Source organism: Pongo pygmaeus, chromosome 16 (genome assembly GCF_028885625.2).
Source record: "Pongo pygmaeus isolate AG05252 chromosome 16, NHGRI_mPonPyg2-v2.0_pri, whole genome shotgun sequence".
Taxonomy (NCBI): Eukaryota; Metazoa; Chordata; class Mammalia; order Primates; family Hominidae; genus Pongo; species Pongo pygmaeus.
The window spans coordinates 81765072-81782743 of record NC_072389.2 but is presented as its reverse complement, the minus strand read 5'-3'; the positions used below and the strand labels follow the sequence as shown (position 1 = coordinate 81782743).

The following is a 17672-nucleotide window of genomic DNA, read 5'->3' as shown; positions in this document are numbered from 1 at the left end:
TGGTGACACATGCCTGTAATCCCAGCTACTTGGGAGGCTGAGGCAGGAGAATCACTTGAACCCAGGAGGCAGAGATTGCAGTGAGCCAAGATCGTACCATTGCACTCCAGACTGGGCAACAAGAGCAAAACTCCATCTCAAAAAAAAAAAAAGAAGGTTGGATGCAGTGGCTCATGCCTGTAATCCCAGCACTTTGGGAGGCTAAGGCAGGTGGATCACAAGGTCAGAAGTTTGAGACCAGCCTGGCCAACATGGTGAAACCCTGTCTCTATTAAAAATATAAAAATTAGCCGGGCGTGGTGGTATGCACCTGTAACCCCAGCTACCCAGGAGGCTGAGGCAGGAGAATACCTTGAACCCAGGAGGCGGAGCTTGCAGTAAGCCGAGATCATGCCACTGCACTCCAGCCTGGTGACAGAGCAAGACTCCGTCTCAAAAAAAAAGAAAGAAAAAAAAAGTAGAGAAATTATTCTGGGATACCTAAACCACAGAGCCCAATCCCATCATTGGACAGGAGAGGATGCCAGGACCCAGAAAAGTGAAGTGACTTGTCCAGAGGCTCACTCCTAGTTTGTGAAAAAGCTGGGACTAGACTCAGGAAGTCCTGAGGCCTTAGTCCAGTGCTGCTGCTTTTTTTTTTTTTTTTTTTTTTGACAGAGTTTTTTGCTCTTGTTGCCCAGGCTGGAGTGCGATAGCGCAATCTCGGCTCACCGCAACCTCCACCTCCCAGGTTCACGCGATTCTCCTGCCTCAGCCTCCCGAGTAGCTGGGATTACAGGCATGCACCACCACGCCCAGCTAATTTTGTATTTTTAGTAAAGATGGGGTTTCTCCATGTTGGTCAGGCTGGTCTCGAACTCCTGATCTCAGGTAATCCGCCCGCCTCGGCCTTCCAAAGTGCGGGGATTACAGGCATAAGCCCCTGCGCCTGGCTGGTCCAGTGCTTCTTTTCAAAACTTGGAATGTCATCTTTGGAAAAGGAGAGTAACTAATAATCATCTGAACATGGTTACAACTGGAAATACGTTTATTTCTCTCCAACCTTTGTCTTCAAACTGGCCCTGCTGGCTCTCTCTTCCCTGCCCCTTGATGATAACTTTGACAGACTTCACAGCTTTCTGGTTACTCACAATTTCAAGAACCTCAATTAAGGTTAATTTTCAGGTGTTTAAAAAAAAAAAAGCCAAATCTGGTCTAAATCAAATCTTTAACTTGACACCCAGTTCAAAGCTCCTCCCCCTGCCCTGGCTAAGACTGAGCACAGCTCGAGGTCTTGCAGCAGGGAAGCGGGGGAAGCCTGCTCTTTCTCTCCTCCTCCCTGTCCCCCACTGCTTCTTGCTTTTCAGGGTCAGTGATGGGTCTGGGGTGGGGGTGGTGGAGACCAAATTGTAGAGTAAAGGGGCAAAAGTCTTCACACTTGGTTGCAGCTTTCCCTTGGCTGACAGCATTCTCTGGGTTGCAAGTGTCCAAATGCTGAATGTTCCATGGGATGCAGCTATGGTTTCTCAAGAGGCCTTATGAGAATCTCCATAGGGTCTGAGTTAGGGGCACCAAATGGAGAGGTGCTCTTGGAGCCCTCACTCTTGGCTGGGAAGAAACAGCCCTCTCCCACCCACACTGGGAGAAGTAGGGACAAATGATCATACTTTCCCTCACATTGCCCAGTGACTCAACTCTCCTTGAATGCCTCATCTTTCCTTCACACAGGCTGTAGGTGGGTAATGGTGGCCAGAGCAGTTCACCAGTCTTTCTGTAGATCTTGTAGGGTTGTGCCTAGCTGTTCCTCTGCAGAAGGTGGGAATACTTACCACCTAGCATCTTCACAAAATATCCCATTCGACATCCCATGACAGGAATCCTGAATGTTGTCTGCAGGGAGGAGGTACTTCTTAATTTTGTAAAGCCTTGGCACTACACAAAGAGGAAGCAGCTGCTGGAAGTTCCTGGGGTAGCAAGGAATCTACCCAGGAACTTCTGCAAAAAGGAGGGGCTACCTCCCAAGACAACCCCCTTTATCATATGGAACGTCAAGGAGCCTAAGGAAAAGACTCTGAAAGTTGCTTCTTCCCCGGGACCAACCAGACTGGGTGTGTCAGGATAAGACAAACTCCTGAGTCTGTCCTTCACTGACTATGTGGCACTGACTGAGCACTTTCCTCTTTCTGGGCCTCAGGTTCCACATCTGTAAAATAGTGGGAGGGTAAGTATTTGTCATTTTTGGTGGCCTAGCATTGGAGGACCCTCTGTATTTGGAGGAATATCAAGATAGGTGGCTGGCAAGGTCCCCTCTTCCCCATTATGGAAGCCCAAGAGGGAGGGGACATATTGTCTTTCTCCCTACCCTTGCCATGTAGTTATAGCATGGAAATGTGACCTGGGCTCAGCCAAGAACTTTGAATCCTTAATAAGAATGGAAAAGCCTAGCTGTGGTGGAATAAGCTCCAGAGGTATTGGCAGTGTTGACTGGGAGTGGGTAGCCCAGAGTACTAGAGTAGTAGTACTAGAGTACTTGAGCTGTACCTAGCCACCGTTATTTTCTGAGCTGGCTCTCTAAGACCTTATGACTCTGCAGAAGTGCCCATGTTCTTCTGTCATAAACATGCTTGGCTCACAGCCCCCATTTCAATTCCTTTCTTCCTTGTCTCCCTCTATTCTAGAGGCCAGAAAGCAAAACAGTTGAATTTCCAGACTCCTTAGCATTCAGAAGTAGTCATGTGATACAGTTCTGATGAATAAAATAAATAAATAAGTCCCTTCTCCAATATGAAGGCAAAACCTGGAAGGAAAAAGGCTTTCATGCCTCATCTTCATCCTTCCTCCTTCTTCCTAACTGGAACACAGATGAAATGCCTGGAGGTGAAGCAGCCATCCATGACCATGAACAGAATGCTAAATAGAACCTCAGCCTCTGATGACAGCCCTGAGCAGCCGGACAAGCCCTGGATTTCTGCCTCTAGACTTATTACACGAGGAAAATAAGATATCCACCTATTTAAGTCACTGTTTTTCAGATTTTCTTACTCCCAGATAAACACATTCCTTCCTGATCTACTTCAATATTAGGAATATTCAATAAATGCAATAAAGGTTGCACAATATTCAATAAATTCAATAAATATTCAATAAATGCAATAAAGGTTGCACAATATTCAATAAATTCAATATTCAATAAATGCAATAAAGGTTATATAATATTCAATAAATTCAATAAAAGTTGAGCTGAGAATGGTATTTACAGTTGTACAATATCTTATAGTTTATAAATTGTCATTACTGCTGAAGTTCCTCAGGGTAGGTTTCTTTTTTTTTTTTTTCTTTTCTGAGACAGAGCCTCACTCGGTTGCCCAGGCTGGAGTGCAGTGGCATGATCTTGGCTCACTGCAAAGTCCACCTCTCAGGTTCAAGCAATTCTCCTGCCTCAGCCTCCCGAGTAGCTGTGACTACAGGCATGCACCACCATGCCCCGCTAATTTTTTGTATTTAGTAGAGATGGGGTTTCACCATGTTGACCAGGCTGATCTTGAACTCCTGACCTCAGATGATCCACCTGTCTTGGCCTCCCAAAATGCTGGGATTACAGGTGTGAGCCACCACACCCGGCCCACCAGGGTATGTTTCTGTTGCTTAACACCAGAGACCCTGGCTGGTACCTTGAGCTCTTAAGGTCTCCTCCAGCTCTGATAGTCTATCCTCTTTAAGAGGAACCTTCCTCTTACTATGCAAACTCATATCAACCTCAGCTTTTACAACTCAACCAAAGAGAAGAGCAATCATCTCACTTGAGGTGGTTCATCACCAAACCAGGACCTATCTCCTCCTGCCTTTTCTGTCCTTTGATCTATTCCCTAAAGCCAACAGCCAACCCACCCATGAGTCGACCTAGCCTAGTGTGACCTCACAGAGCTACCTACTTGACTAGACTTACAATTTCCAGAGGCAGATAGATTCCTGCTAACTAGGCCGAATCTGAGTTCAGTATGACATGTTTGTAAAATATTTTGTAGTTTGGAAACTTAAACTATCTTTTTTCTACCATGTCACTGATCCTTGCAACAATCCTGAGATAAACAGGGCAAGCATAAGGACCCTGATGCTCACAGAAGTGATGTGCTGTAGGTTCTAGAGATGATAAATAAGATGACCATATGATGGGAGAAAGTGTGGGAAGGAGAATGTACACTGGGCTAGGAGTCATGAAGCACAGGCACTATGTTCCAGCCCTGCCACTCATTAGTAGCTTGACCTCTTGCAAGTCTACCTGTCTGGATCCAGTTTCTTCATCTGTACAACAAGGATGCTGGATGTATTAGTTAGTGCAGGCTGCCATAACAGAATATCATAGATTGGGTGGCTTAAACAATAGAAAGTTATTTTCTTACAGTTCTGGAGGCTGGAAGTCCTGGATCAGGATGCCAGCATGGTCAAGTTCTGGTAAGGGCTCTCTTCCTGGCTTGCAGACAGCCACCTTCTCACTGTGTCCTCACATGGAAGCAGGAGAGAGAGATAGTATCTTTCTTCCTCTTTTTATAAGGGTACAGTACTATCAGATTAGGGACCGACCCTTATGACATCATTTATCCTTTATTATCTCCTAAAGCCCCTATCTCCTGATAAGTCACATTGGGGGTTAGGGCTTCAACATATATATATATTTTTTTGGAGGGGCTACAACTCAGTCCACAGTACTGGATATGATCTTTGGAGTTCCTTCCACCTGTTAGCACAAGCCTGGAACACTGAAGATACAGTTGTCTATGGAATTAGTGATTCTACCTTGCCTGATTTTGAGAAACTGCACAAGGCTTATTTCTAGACTATTTGTAGGGAACATTTTGGAGATCATCTGTGTAAACACTTTCCCATCCCTAGGGCAATTGACAAGCCAAAGGTAATCTCTGGCCAAATCAGGTCTCTCCCAAAGTTGGGGCCTTAAAGTTTTTCAGAAAGCATGTATTTTAACTGTCACTTTTAGCCTTTGGGTATGGCATGCAATTTCTGCTACTGCATTTAGAAAGAAAATAATGATGACTGTCAATTGGAGGTGGGTTTTAAATCACAAGTCTCCAGCTAAATTTTCTAAGAGCCATGAAGATTACTGAGCAATTGTGGCCTTTCACCAAAGCACAAAGTACCTTGTCAGTCCTACTTTATGCAGCACCTGCAAGTGCTGTCTTAGAGTGGCTTTATGGTCAGAAGCAGGCTCTGGTGGGGAGAGCTGGCCCTTTGCAGGTCAAACATAATTCCCTCCAGTCATAATCAAATATTTCAGATTTCTCCAGAAATATTACTTATTTTTGGTTTGATATACTTATTGTCAAAGGCCGACAATTACTTTGAGCACTTAAATTACAATGCCCCCCACAAAAAAATACCCCAAGGATTATTTTAACAGTCACAGGATGTGTTATTGCATACTTTAAGCTCTTAAATACAATGCCAAAAAAACCAAGAATGATTTTTTTCTTTTCTTTTTTTTTTTTTTTTTTTTTTGAGATGGAGCCTTGCTCTGTCACCCAGGCTAGAGTGCAATGGCGCAATCTCGGCTCATTGCAACCTCCGCCTCCAGGGTTCAAGTGATTCTCCTGCCTCAGCCTCCCGAGTACAGGCATGTGCCACCACACTCAGTTAATTTTTTGTATTTTTAGTAGAGACGGGGTTTCTCCATGTTGGCCAGGCTGGTCTCAAACTCCTGACCTCAGGTGATCCGCTCTCCTTGGCCTCCTGAAGTGCTGAGATTATAGGCGTGAACCACCACACCCAGCCCCAAGGATGATTTTAACAGTCCCAGAATGTGCTGTTGCATCTAGACCTGAGGCCTTTAGGAGCAATAAGATGGTCTGCATTTCTGTAATTTGTTTACATCTCCTTATTTATGACATAATCTACAACTGCTTATAGACTCTAAATTTTCCTTGTCTGTGTAATTTCAAACCCAAATTTACCTTTCATGTATATTATAACCCAATCTTCATCTTCATTTGACCCAAACTATCTAAGTTCTGTATTCTTCAAACTAGAAAGATGCTGAGTTTTCTGTATTGATCCTATGGAGAATGGTTCTCAAATGGGGGTGACTTTACACCCTAGGGGACATTTGGCAATTTATGGAGACATTTTTGATTGTCACCACTGAGGATGGGGGTTAATCGTGGTAGTACTGGTGGCATCTAGTGGGTAAGGGTCAGGGATGCTGCTAAATATCCTACAATGCACAGGACAGCCCCTACAACAAAGAATTACCTGGCCCCATGTGTCAACAGTGTTGTTGAGAAACTCTGCTACAGAATCTCAAGATGCAAAGCATATGGTCCTTTGTGGCTTCCAGGGTTGTGGGGTGGGAAGCTGTTATACTGGCAGCACAGCTCTGGCACTCTTCATGACCCCAGGGACACACACAGCAGATGCCGATGAAAACTTAGGCTGTCTTTGCCAGGCCAACTCATAACGCCAATAAAGGGGTTAATTTTTTTTTTTTTTAAGTAGGCAGCCCTTCCTTTGATTTTCATCCAATTTCAATGTCCTCTTCACCAGGGCAGGAAGGAGAAAGCAAGCAGGACTAGAACACAGTGGCTCCAGAGCAGGCCTATAGCAAGGTCTGAAGGGTTGATAGATTTGATACTCACAGCTTTACAGCTCATTTTATTCTGAGAGTAGAGCATATAGAAAAAACTTCTAAACACTTCTTAAAAATTCTAATAGCTTTATAGGTTGGTAGGATTTCAAGCTACTTTTTAAAAGCATTAAATTATTCCCTGTGCTCCCATTATTTTAATTATTTCTATATACCCCTCCTTGTTCCAAAAAGGTTCTGACATGGGTAACTCTCCCTGTGGTGTTGACTTAATTATCCTATATCAAGCTTACATGAGCTCCAGGACTGATCAATAGAGGTTTCAATTTAGGAGGAAAAAGGATTTTGGAAGGGCCAAGTAAAACTATAATGTTTTGGCAGTTAAAAGATATGAGTTAAATTCCCACTATGTGTAAAGTTATAGTGCTAAATGCTGAGGAAGATATTTTTTAAAAGTATAAATCACAGCTGGTGCCCTTAAGTAATTCATACTCTGTCTGAGATAGGCTCCATGCCCAAGGGAGGCTGTCTTCTGTTACAAAGCAGGCTGTGCTTGGTGGCTCCTGGGCAGGGGCAGCCCTCGGCATTCTTCCCTCCTCTGGCCAGGGAAGGACGGGCAGAAAAGGAAGAGGTGAGGGTGGTTGAGTGGGGAGTGCAAGGGACAAAGCCTCAGAAGTGGACGCACACTGGGGAGGGTCTGAGATATAAGCAAACTAAATGAGAGCCGGATCTTAGAGGTCCTGATGGCCAGAGGGAGGCATTAGGGTTTTATTCTGAAGTTACAGGCATGTACACAGGAAGTTATATGATTAAAAAAAATAGCATTTGTTGGGTGCTTACCCTTTACTAAGCATACTATTTAATCCTCTGCCGTAGCTACTCTTCTCCCCATTTTACTGATGAGGACACTGAGGTACAAGGGTTAAATCACTTACTCAAAGCCACCCTAGCAAGTGCTAGAGCCAGGATTCACATCATAGGCAGAGCCCACACTCTTAACCACTTCAGACTGCCTCTTGATAGAACAGGAAGGATGACAGCAGAGGAGAGACCAGATAGACACGGACACTGCTAGGAAGGAGCTGCCGACAGACAGCATTTCAAAGAGTAGAGGAAGTCAATGGGGTCAGATGTTGCTGAGCTATCATGAATGAAATCTGAGAAACAGCCATTGGATTTATATTAGGCAATCACCGGTGACCTTTAAGAGTTCTGTTTCAGTAGAGGGGTGGGGGCAGGAGCTCCTTGCAGGGTATCAAGAAGGGGAGTGATAGCAGATAGAGCCTTGCATAGAAACTGACAGTTAAAAGACAGGGAGAGATGGGAGAGAAATTTCCAAGCTTTTCTTTTGAGACTATGTCCCAAAACAATGGAACCTTTTCTTTATTGAGGAATTGCAATATATTTCACCTTGTTCTTTTGTTTTGATGGGCAAAGCTAACAAATTTTAGGAGTCATGGTTAAAGGAGAATTAGCAAGTGTCATAGAAATTGTTTTTTAAAAGCCCTGCATCAAATTCAGGTAAAGTACAAAGATTTGACTATTTCAAAGGAAACTGTCATGGACAGAAGGTTAATTGGCCTTATGCATTGTATTGGCTGGAGAAAATGGCAATTGTATAACCAGGGTGGGATAGTGTGAGGGAATCGTAGATAAAATAACTTGCTTCAGACCTGTTTTGAGCCAAGGGAAAAAAGCTGAAGTATTGCATGCGTTACGGCTTGACAGTGAAATCTAGAGAACAGCTGCCTGGACTTCCAAAAACCTGAGCTGCAAAGGGCAAAAATACTTATTAAAATTCCTCGTTTTAATGAGTTCTGGGAATAGGAGTTATCAGCCTCTGTCCTAGCTACTAAGTAGTTTCTATTACAAATCAAAAGCAGTTTTAGGGAGGCTGTGTTATTTGAAGGGGAAATCCTCTCCTGGCGGGTAATTCAGACTGCCTAGGGCAGCAATTAAAGCCATCCCGGAGGAGGAGAGGAGGCCTTTGTGGCTGAGGAGCAGTTTCTCCCAGGCTTCTTTCCATAACCATGAACTCCCTTTAGCATCCCAGTGTAGTCCATTCTAAAGTGTTCTACAGATGAATCAGTCCCCAAAGTGCCTATGATTTTGCTGCGGCCCAAGAACTACTGCAAACAATAGATGAATGAAAGATATATGTAGAGTCCTTCCTGGGACTGCTTACACCAAAGAGATCTCAGGCTGTGATGCTTCTCAGACACATGGGGTAAGTGCTTTGGCAATGAACTCTCAGACCCTGGCTCAAACAGGGATGACACCAACAGGTATTTAATGTTTAAAAAATGCAACAGGCTAATAATGCAGGCAGTGCAGGATTTACCTGTCTGTGTAAAAAGCCGGTAGGAATGACCGTAGGTTCCTTTTCCTTTCTAGTGACTCAGGCCACTGGGACAATTGATGGTTGGCTGAAGGAATCCAGTCTCTTTTGGAAGTTCTTCAAAAACATTATGCATCCCCATTACAAGGGAACCCACACAGATCTCTTCTCCATCCCAGGCCATCTCCCCATGTACCATTTGCTGCCTCGTCACACATCCCAACCCTCAGGTGACTTTTTCCCCATCTTTACAGGTTCCTCTCTCCCCAACACCGGCTCAAGAGTAAGCCAGATCTTTCCCAATTCTTCTCCACTTTCTTGCTGTTCCTCCAAAGAACACATAAAGCTTTTGCATTTTAGAGGTTTCATTGCTTACTACAGAGAACAGTAAGGACTAACAAAAACAAAAAGTGTGGGAAGCTGGAAAGATTCAAGGATGCCATAGTGATTTGTTGATTCTTTTTTCACAGTACCAGAGTTGGGGGAGTGAACAAAATAGAGAGAACACCTGCCCTTTGGAGCATTCATTCCATGGGGGAGATGGGCAATACACTTAACAACTAATTAATATAGTATGCTAGGAGGTGCTATGAATAAAAGCAAGACAGGGAGGAGGAATAGGATGCTGTGGGAGTGGGGATAGTTTTAAAGGAGTGGTTGGACTATGAGCAAAGCTGAAATGAGGCGAGGGACCATGAAGATATCTGTGGGAAGAGTATTCCAGGGGAGAGAACCATTAGTGCTAAGGGCCTGGGGCAGGGGGTACAGCAAGGAGGCCAGTGTGGATGGAGCAGAATAGGATGGGAGGCCAGAGAACTATGGGGCAGAGAGTGCTTCATCTTGCAGTCAGAGTGCAAAAGGCAATGAGCCCAGAGTTTGAGCTACGCTGACTTGGGCTCAAATCTCGGCTCTGCCCCTTAGGTCATAGAGCTTGGGCTCCCCCACTTCTTATCTATAAACAGTTGACCACAAAGGGTGGTCACTGCAATGTGAGATGTGAAACTTCCTATCACAGGACACAGCACACGACAGCCATAGTAAGAAAGAGAGACTGATGAAAATCAAGTATTTCAAAGTAATCTGTGAACTTTTGTGATTCAAGATTGTTGACAACTGAATAAAAATCTCATTTTAAAGAATACTAAATTAAGAAATACTTTTAAGAAAAAACACATTTCACAATGAAATAGCTTACAAGGTCGATGAAGAAAAAACAAATATCTCAGTTTTAGTGTCTTATTCAACAATGTACTAAAATATTCATTATAATCAGTCACCACAAGACATGTGAGTTTCATAGCTTGGAAAACTTTCCCCCCACTCTCCCAAAAACTCTCGTGAAGGGAATAAAAACAAATAATGCTTAAGCATTAATAGTTTCCCATATGACTTTCCCAGTTTAAATATATGTTTCAAGAGAAAAAAAAAGTAGTCCAGAAACATTTTTATATTTCCTGAATTGGCCTTTGCACGATAAAGCCTTCTCGGCTCTGCATTAAATGAAATCCTGCTTGAATGGAAGACAGCAGACTAGTCAGTTTCTCAAACTCTTCAATCATGAGATTCCCAACTGAAGAAGATAGTGATGCTCCCCATAGGAAAACTCATTTCCTCTCCAGAAATCAAGTAACCTCTCATTTTCTGCTTCTTGCCCAGTAACATCAGGACTCATCTTGAGTTTATCTGATCATAGACTGGAAATCCCCAAGACAGAAAGATCCTGTCTCAGCATTTCTGTAAACACCAGGGAATGTGCTCCTCCTAAACTGAGTGTTTTCCACGAGGCAAGAATACTATGAACAAACCGCTAGAACACAGTGTAATGAAAAAGGTAACATCATGTTGCTCTAAAACCAATCACATTGACCAAGGCAAAAACAGAGCTTATAAAATTAAAGGAGATAGTCTTATATTTCCTACTTAATATTATTCATCAATTTATAATTAAAAGCTGTTATTTGCATGGGATATACTTTCCAAATAATTCCTTCTATTCACCTATACCTTTCTCACCACTATCTCAACTATGCGACCTGAGTAGAAAAGCTATTAGCCCCGCTGGGTGAATTTTCACTGATGCAACTACAGCAATTTCTAAGTCCATGAGAACTGCTAGGAATGTTTAACAAAATCCAATACCTGCATTATAATAACACATTTTAAAAAATGATTAAATACACATCCATAGCTGAATGCACAGATTCCAAGAACTTTGAATGCATAATTGCTACAATCAGAGAGAGACTGGATTACTAGCCACGGCTGGTATGGATGGATTCCTTCCTCCCATTAAGGCACTCACAGGCAAGTGTGATAGACAATGTTGCTCTGATGACTGGCAGTGAGACCAGAAGATAGTGTGCAGGGCAGCAAGGAATGTAGGGTAGGATGCAATAATAGAAAATGGGAGTGATTCATTCTACTTGATGCATATACGTTTTATGGGTTTAAATCTGGAGGGAAACAACTTTTTAAACTCAACTCCTTGTGTGGGAGAATTAAATGGAAGCACATCTTGGACCCCACTTTTTATAGGTTTAGTACCAACTCAAAAAATTCCATACTGACCCATTCTGAAACAACTGCTTTTCTTACTGGAAAGCCACAAAGTTGGTGCAGAATCTATGAAATGGAAAATCAGACCCAAGTCAACGTGCGCATGCATAAGCTTGATTTTAATGAAAAGGTACATGGAGCAGCTGCACCTGGAGGAAAAGCCCCCTCAGGGCTCCCCACCTCCAGTATCCCCATGCGCTTGAGTTTGCATCCTTACCCTGTCCCTGACTGTGTGACCTTGAGCAAGTCAGTTAACCTTTCTAAGTCCTAGCTTGTTCATCTTCAACATGGACATAAGAGGTTTGTTGTGAGGACTAAATGAGATCATACACAAATAGTTTTAGCTCAGTACCTGGTACATACGAACATTTAAGAAACATGTCCTTCTCATGATTAGATGTGACACTCTGATCATATTTTAGAAGCAATTATGGTTCAGCTATCATATCCCAACATCTTGTGATAACCATTTTCCTTTTTTTGCTTCTAGCTCTTAACTATTCTTTTCATCACAATATTTTAGGGTGGAGGTATTTGGGGGAGGAGGTAAGCAGTTATATACATCCCATTTTCCCACTGTTGTTCAAAGCAAGGTGAAAAGCCAGGGAAATAAACACATGCACCGAAGAGAAATTCAGTCTTTAGGATATGATGTGATAGGTGTATGGAATATAAACAAATCACGTAATTTCAACCTCTAACATATAGGGCATCAAATCATAGGTAGGTCTTATTTTAAAAGAAAAGCCAAGCAGCATTAAAGGGGATAGAGGGAATCCATATGGGCCTATTGCTAGCTCAGTATTGGTGACTGCGAAACAGGGATGGGTGAGCTAGATTATGGGGGGGGTTCATGGGGTCTGACTTCCAACAGGTGGCTAGCTTTAGTCATGTTCAGATGCAAAACCGTAATGAGTTTGAGTATGCAAGTCCCAGAGATTCTGTTGAAGGCCTTTTCTCGGCCATCAATGGAGACAATTTTCTAGGTTTAAGCCTCCCTGGCAAGTTAGCAAGCAGGGAACTGCCTGCCCTAGCTTGCACCTGTCCCCTGAAGGGGATTCTGGCCTGACGGTGAAAACCCACCATCCCTTCCAGACAGCCCATTCTGCCGCTAGGGCACCTCCCGACAAACGGGGGAAGCCCACTAGGAAGTGGTCACGACCAACCAAGCCACAAATCCTCAGGGTGTGGGATTTCCACCTCTATACCACGTCTGAAAACCGAAAATAGGCGCCCGCTTGCCATACTGCAATGGGATTCCCCCCAGCAGCAACCCCCCCTCCAGCTTGCATGTTTTATTAATAAATGCAAGATGGCACACGGAGGCAAAGAATGGGAGGTAAGGCATCTGCAGCTGGACCCGAACCAGGGCAGTTTGCAAAAATAAATAAGAAGCATGTGACAAGAAGCAGGTCCCCAGACTGGAGCTGAAGCCCTGGGCTGCCCCACGCACCCTCGCCCGGCTCCCCCGGCCAGGGGGATGAAGGTCAGCGACAAGATCCCAGCCCTTCCGAGCACGCATCCTGCAAACCTTGACCGGTCCCCCCTACCCCCCGCCCCGACCACAGGACTCGGGCAGTGAGGCAGGGGAAGCTCCGGCCGCGGCCGGCTGCGAGGACACATACCTGCTGCCCGGGCTCGGGATTCGCTCGGCTCTGCAGCGGCGCCGGCCGCGGCTCGCGCTCCCGGGGCTCCCCTCTCCGCCCCCCGCCCCCTCGCGGCCTCGCGGCCCCGCCGCTCCCTCCGCCCCTCCGCCCACCGCGCTCGGGGGCGCGCGCGCGCGGCCTCGCGCCGGCGGCTTGGCCGGGCCCGCGCCTGCGCTCTCGCCTCCCGCCGGCCGCGCGCGCGCGCGCCCCCGAGGCTGCGGAACGGCGGCGCGGCTGTCTAGGAAACCGCGGCATCGGGTGGCAGGGGCTGTCGGCCCGAGCTGGGCAGGGGGCGGAGGCGGGGGCTCGGCCGTCTCCGGGGCTGCCACGCAGAGCGGGCTTCGTGGCGTGGGTGAGGGGGTCGCGGGGCAGGGTCGGGGCCTGAGTGCGAGCGTGTGGAGAGGCGAGGGGCCGCGAAGGGTGGGTCTGACGGGGAGGCGGGCGGGCCGCAGAAGCAACAAGTGCGCAGGCGGAGGGCGTCGCTCGGGGAAGCGGAGGACCCCCGCGGGATTTCGTACAGCTGAGAATGGGAACCTCCCGTCGCTTTGGCGCAGCGCTTTGCGGTTTCCAGAGCTCTTTCCCAGTTGCTCCGTTTCATCTGCGCGGGGCGCCCGGTGAGGGAGCGGACGGCACGCAGTGCCCCCTGCGCTTGGAGGCCACCGAGGGGAAAACGCCTCTTTCTGTGTGGCCGGAGTCATAGCGCAGTCAGAGTCCCTTGATTCTCAGTTGGCTGCCTGGGAGAAAAATACCTGTCAGTACATTCATTTGATGGCCTCAGCTCAGGACCCTTGTAGGACCGTGTTTCTCCTCTTTTTCCGTTTTTCGTTATCTGACTCTTAAAAAGGCTTTTTACACGTCCCCATCTCCTTTCCCCATGAAATTCCAGTACCGCAGATACACTGTCGACCTGCTTATGTGCTGTGTGTGTATCTGTGCTTGATGCATAAAAAGTAACATTGCGCCCCTTGGAGGCAGCATCGCCCCAGTGTAGAAGCCTGTCCTAGGGCCATGGTTCCCAGTTACTGGGTGGGTTAAGCGGAGCCACTGAGCAGTCTGGATGCACCCACAGATATTCTCTGTGGTTAAAAAAAAAAAAGGTCCTCACACATAATGGGTACAACTCTTTCTAATTAATGTTTGCAAGGGCTGCTGTGAATACGGCCATTTAAGCAGCGTCTGGATTCATAGTAGCTTATCGTTTGTCTTCACCAATTCTTGCTAAAAATATAGCCATTTTCCTATAGGGTGTTGCCATTTTTGTGTTAAAATATTTGAAAAGATGGGAAACCCTTGTTTCTAGGACACGGAGTTTCAGAATGGCTTTTGGCTCTGCAGATAGGCTTGATTTCTGATTCTTGTACCTCTTCTAAAGTGTTTTTATTTGATTAGGTCCAGTTGGCCTCCCAGGAATGTCCTTTGTCTTTTCTTCCTGCCGTAGCTTTTTTAGTATGGATATAATGGAAATGGTAGAGTTGAAGGACTTCAAAACCACCTCTTGGAATTGCCCCACAGTCTTGGATTATACCTTCCCTGGATTATACGGGAATATCCATACAGGAAGTATCTACTTTTGGCAAACTGAGAAAAAAAATGTAAAATTTCTTCAGATCCTCCTTCGCCTTTCAGCATTTCCTACTCAACTCTTCTCTCTAATGGTGGAATTTCAGAGGAAGGAACACTTGGAGATGATACTTGTAGAAGCTACCTGGGTTGCCAAAGGATTTTTCTACATTTCTAGACGGAAGAAATGTGGACTAGAAAAGAGAAAGTGGAGATGGGTTAAGAAAAATTAATGGAGGATGCACGGGAGGGGAGCTATAGTTTTCTGACAGTCGGTGACAACATTTTAACTAGGTACACTTTCTTTAGAAAAAGCTTTGGCATAGCTTGCCCAAATTGTTATCCACTCCATTTTCCACCTTAGTAGAACTCTACTTAAGATTTGATTGAAACTATTGAGAAGCATCCAGTTATAACGCTAATTAACTCTCAGAGTACGACAAGTATTTTGAAACTTGCTGAGAGAAATTTGAAGACCACTTCAAATTTCTACCAGGAATCTTTGTATCCTAATAAAATTTTTTTGAATTCGGGTTCATGCTACTTCAAGGGAAGTTTTTTTCTACAATGGCTATTTATAATATAATAGCCACTGTAGAAAATATTTATATTTATAAATATTTATATTATATATTTATAATATAATAGCCATTGTATTGAAAATTACATGCTAATAACGTTTACCTATGTCTTTTAAGTGTTCTGGATTTTTTCCTTTTCTGAGTAATCCGAGTTAATGGAAATTGTAGGTGCAACCATTTCATGTTGTAGTGTGAAGTGAAAAATCCCCAAACATGTATAATTTGTCAACTCTATGCTGCCCACTGGTGATGTCTTACTTCACAGCACCTCCCCAAACTAAAATCTCCCTTTGATAAATTTTTTAGGGTATTGAAAACTTAAATCAAGTGTGGATGAAATGCCATTCTGCATTCTTCAAACTGGGCCTTCTCTTGTTTTCAAATACCCTGAGGCCTAACACCGGAGGAGGATTAGCCCTTGAGGCTGATCAGTCTAGAGGAACTGTGAAGATCTGCCACAGATCTCACTTTCACTTGGAGCATTATTCTTGAACTTAACTGGCTTATAAGACTCACTTGGGAACACTTGCTTAAAATCAGATTCTGTGAGTCATAAATTCAGCTGATTAGAAAAAAAAATCGGATTCTGGAGCCTCCTTTCAAACACCTTGAAATCTAATATCAGGGGGTTGACTTGTGATTTTTTTTTTTTTTAACTGCCCCAGGTGATTCTTATTGACAGGAGAGGGTGGGGGAATCCTAGAGCTATAAATAGTACAGGTGCTGCTTCAGTACACTGCAGGTGACTAATGAGAGGGAATTTTGTGAGTAAAGGAGCTTAGTAGCAACAGGCAAGTATAAGAGCTGTAAAGCAGAAGTGGAACTGTGGGTTTAAGCTTGGTTTATCACTTTCTTGCCAGATATACCTGTTTGTTTCTAACGTGGCTGTAGGTGGCATTCTATCCCATACCAAGATACGTTTTGAGGTAAGTCAGATTTTCTTTTAGTTAAAAAGACTGCCTTTTCAAGAGTACCAGGATCATATAAATGGAAAATTTGTACATGTATGTAGCTGCAAGATTATGGGAGGATAGATTAGAGATGATGTTGATCCTGTGAATGTCTGAAAAAGATTGGTAGCAGAGTTAAAGCTTTTGTTCTCTTGAGATAGTTGCTTGTGAAAATAGAACAAGTGGATCTGATGCCATGTGATTTGTGAGAATTTGAATAATGCCCAGTCCTTAAATTGTTAATGTGATATAAATGTTAATATTTTGAAAGCTCTTCTAAATGTTATAATATAACCTCACTTATTTGGAATGTACAGGTAGAAAGCCAATCTGAGTTGGTAAAAGCCTGAAAAATGGAATATATGTGACTTTGTGTGGTATTTATTTTAAATTTGAGTACATGCAATATCTAAGTCGTTTTTTATTTTTTAATTTTATTATTTATTTATTTATTTATTTTTGAGACGGAGTTTCGCTCTTGTTGCCCAGGCTGGAGTGCAATGGCACAATCTCAGCTCACTGCAATCTCTGCCTCCCAGGTTCAAGCAGTTCTCCTGCCTCAGCCTCCTTGAGTAGCTGGGATTACAGGCATGCGCCAACACACCCAGCTAATTTTGTATTTTTTTTTTCTTTAAGTAGAGACGGGTTTTCTCCATGTTGGTCAGGCTGGTCTCGAACTCCTGACCTGAGGTGATCTGCCTGCCTCGGCCTCCCAACGGGTTGGGATTACAGGCGTGAGCCACTGTGCCCGGCTGCTGAGTCGTTTTTTTTAAAAAAAAAAATCCTGCTGCGATGGCTTTAGCAAATAAATATGATTAATAACTAGTAACATTCATGTGCATGCAGTCTGTGTGGATACAATACGAAGCACAATACCATGGACTCAGTAGGCTCTCAATAAAAATTAATTGTAAAGTTTTCTCCTAAGTAGGTTAAGAATACTTAATGCAGCAAGCCCATCTTCAAAGATAGTACTTAGAGCAGATTTTACCTTGAATGACATACAAGAGTGGGGCAATAAGAACAGTAGATCTTGGGTATGGACAATAGTAATTCTCATTATCTGTAGGGAGTTTAAACTACAATAAACCCACTAAAAGTCTGTTTTTTATTTCCAGTAATTTTTATGTACCAGTAATTCTAAACCGTGTCAATAATAGTCCTCCATGAAAAATCTCTCATGGATCTGGATTTTAAACAATTTCTGTAGTCTCTGTTAAGTTTTAGTATATGAATTTAAACTTCAAATCAGCACATTTTAATTATTTTTTAATAAACAGTATATTCTACATGGAAATTAATTTAGAGAACTCCCACTCATACAATTGTCCTTCAATAAACATGGCCTCAACTATTGTATATATTTCCAAGTAAACTCATAAAAGTTCAGGGTAATTAAAGATTTAAGGCACAGTTCATGTTCGCAACCCTGGTGGTCCATGTTCCTGCATTTAAACAGTAGATTCTTTG

General features: G+C 44.0%; 1 protein-coding gene across 3 annotated transcripts in view; it reads right to left on the bottom strand.

Annotated features, from left to right (window-relative positions):
* Nucleotides 1-13162, bottom strand: part of TMEM266 (transmembrane protein 266) — a 144938-nt gene extending 131776 nt beyond the window's left edge. Inside the window, exon 1 of one of the 3 annotated variants that reach the window (XM_054450081.2) lies at nt 13091-13162. The gene's annotated coding sequence lies outside the window, so the exon portion shown is untranslated. Of the gene's footprint in view, nt 1-4379; nt 4895-13090 lie in introns of those variants that run through there. The other 2 variants (XM_054450085.2, XM_054450086.2) reach the window with 2 other exon arrangements.
* Nucleotides 13163-17672: the final 4510 nt, after the last annotated feature.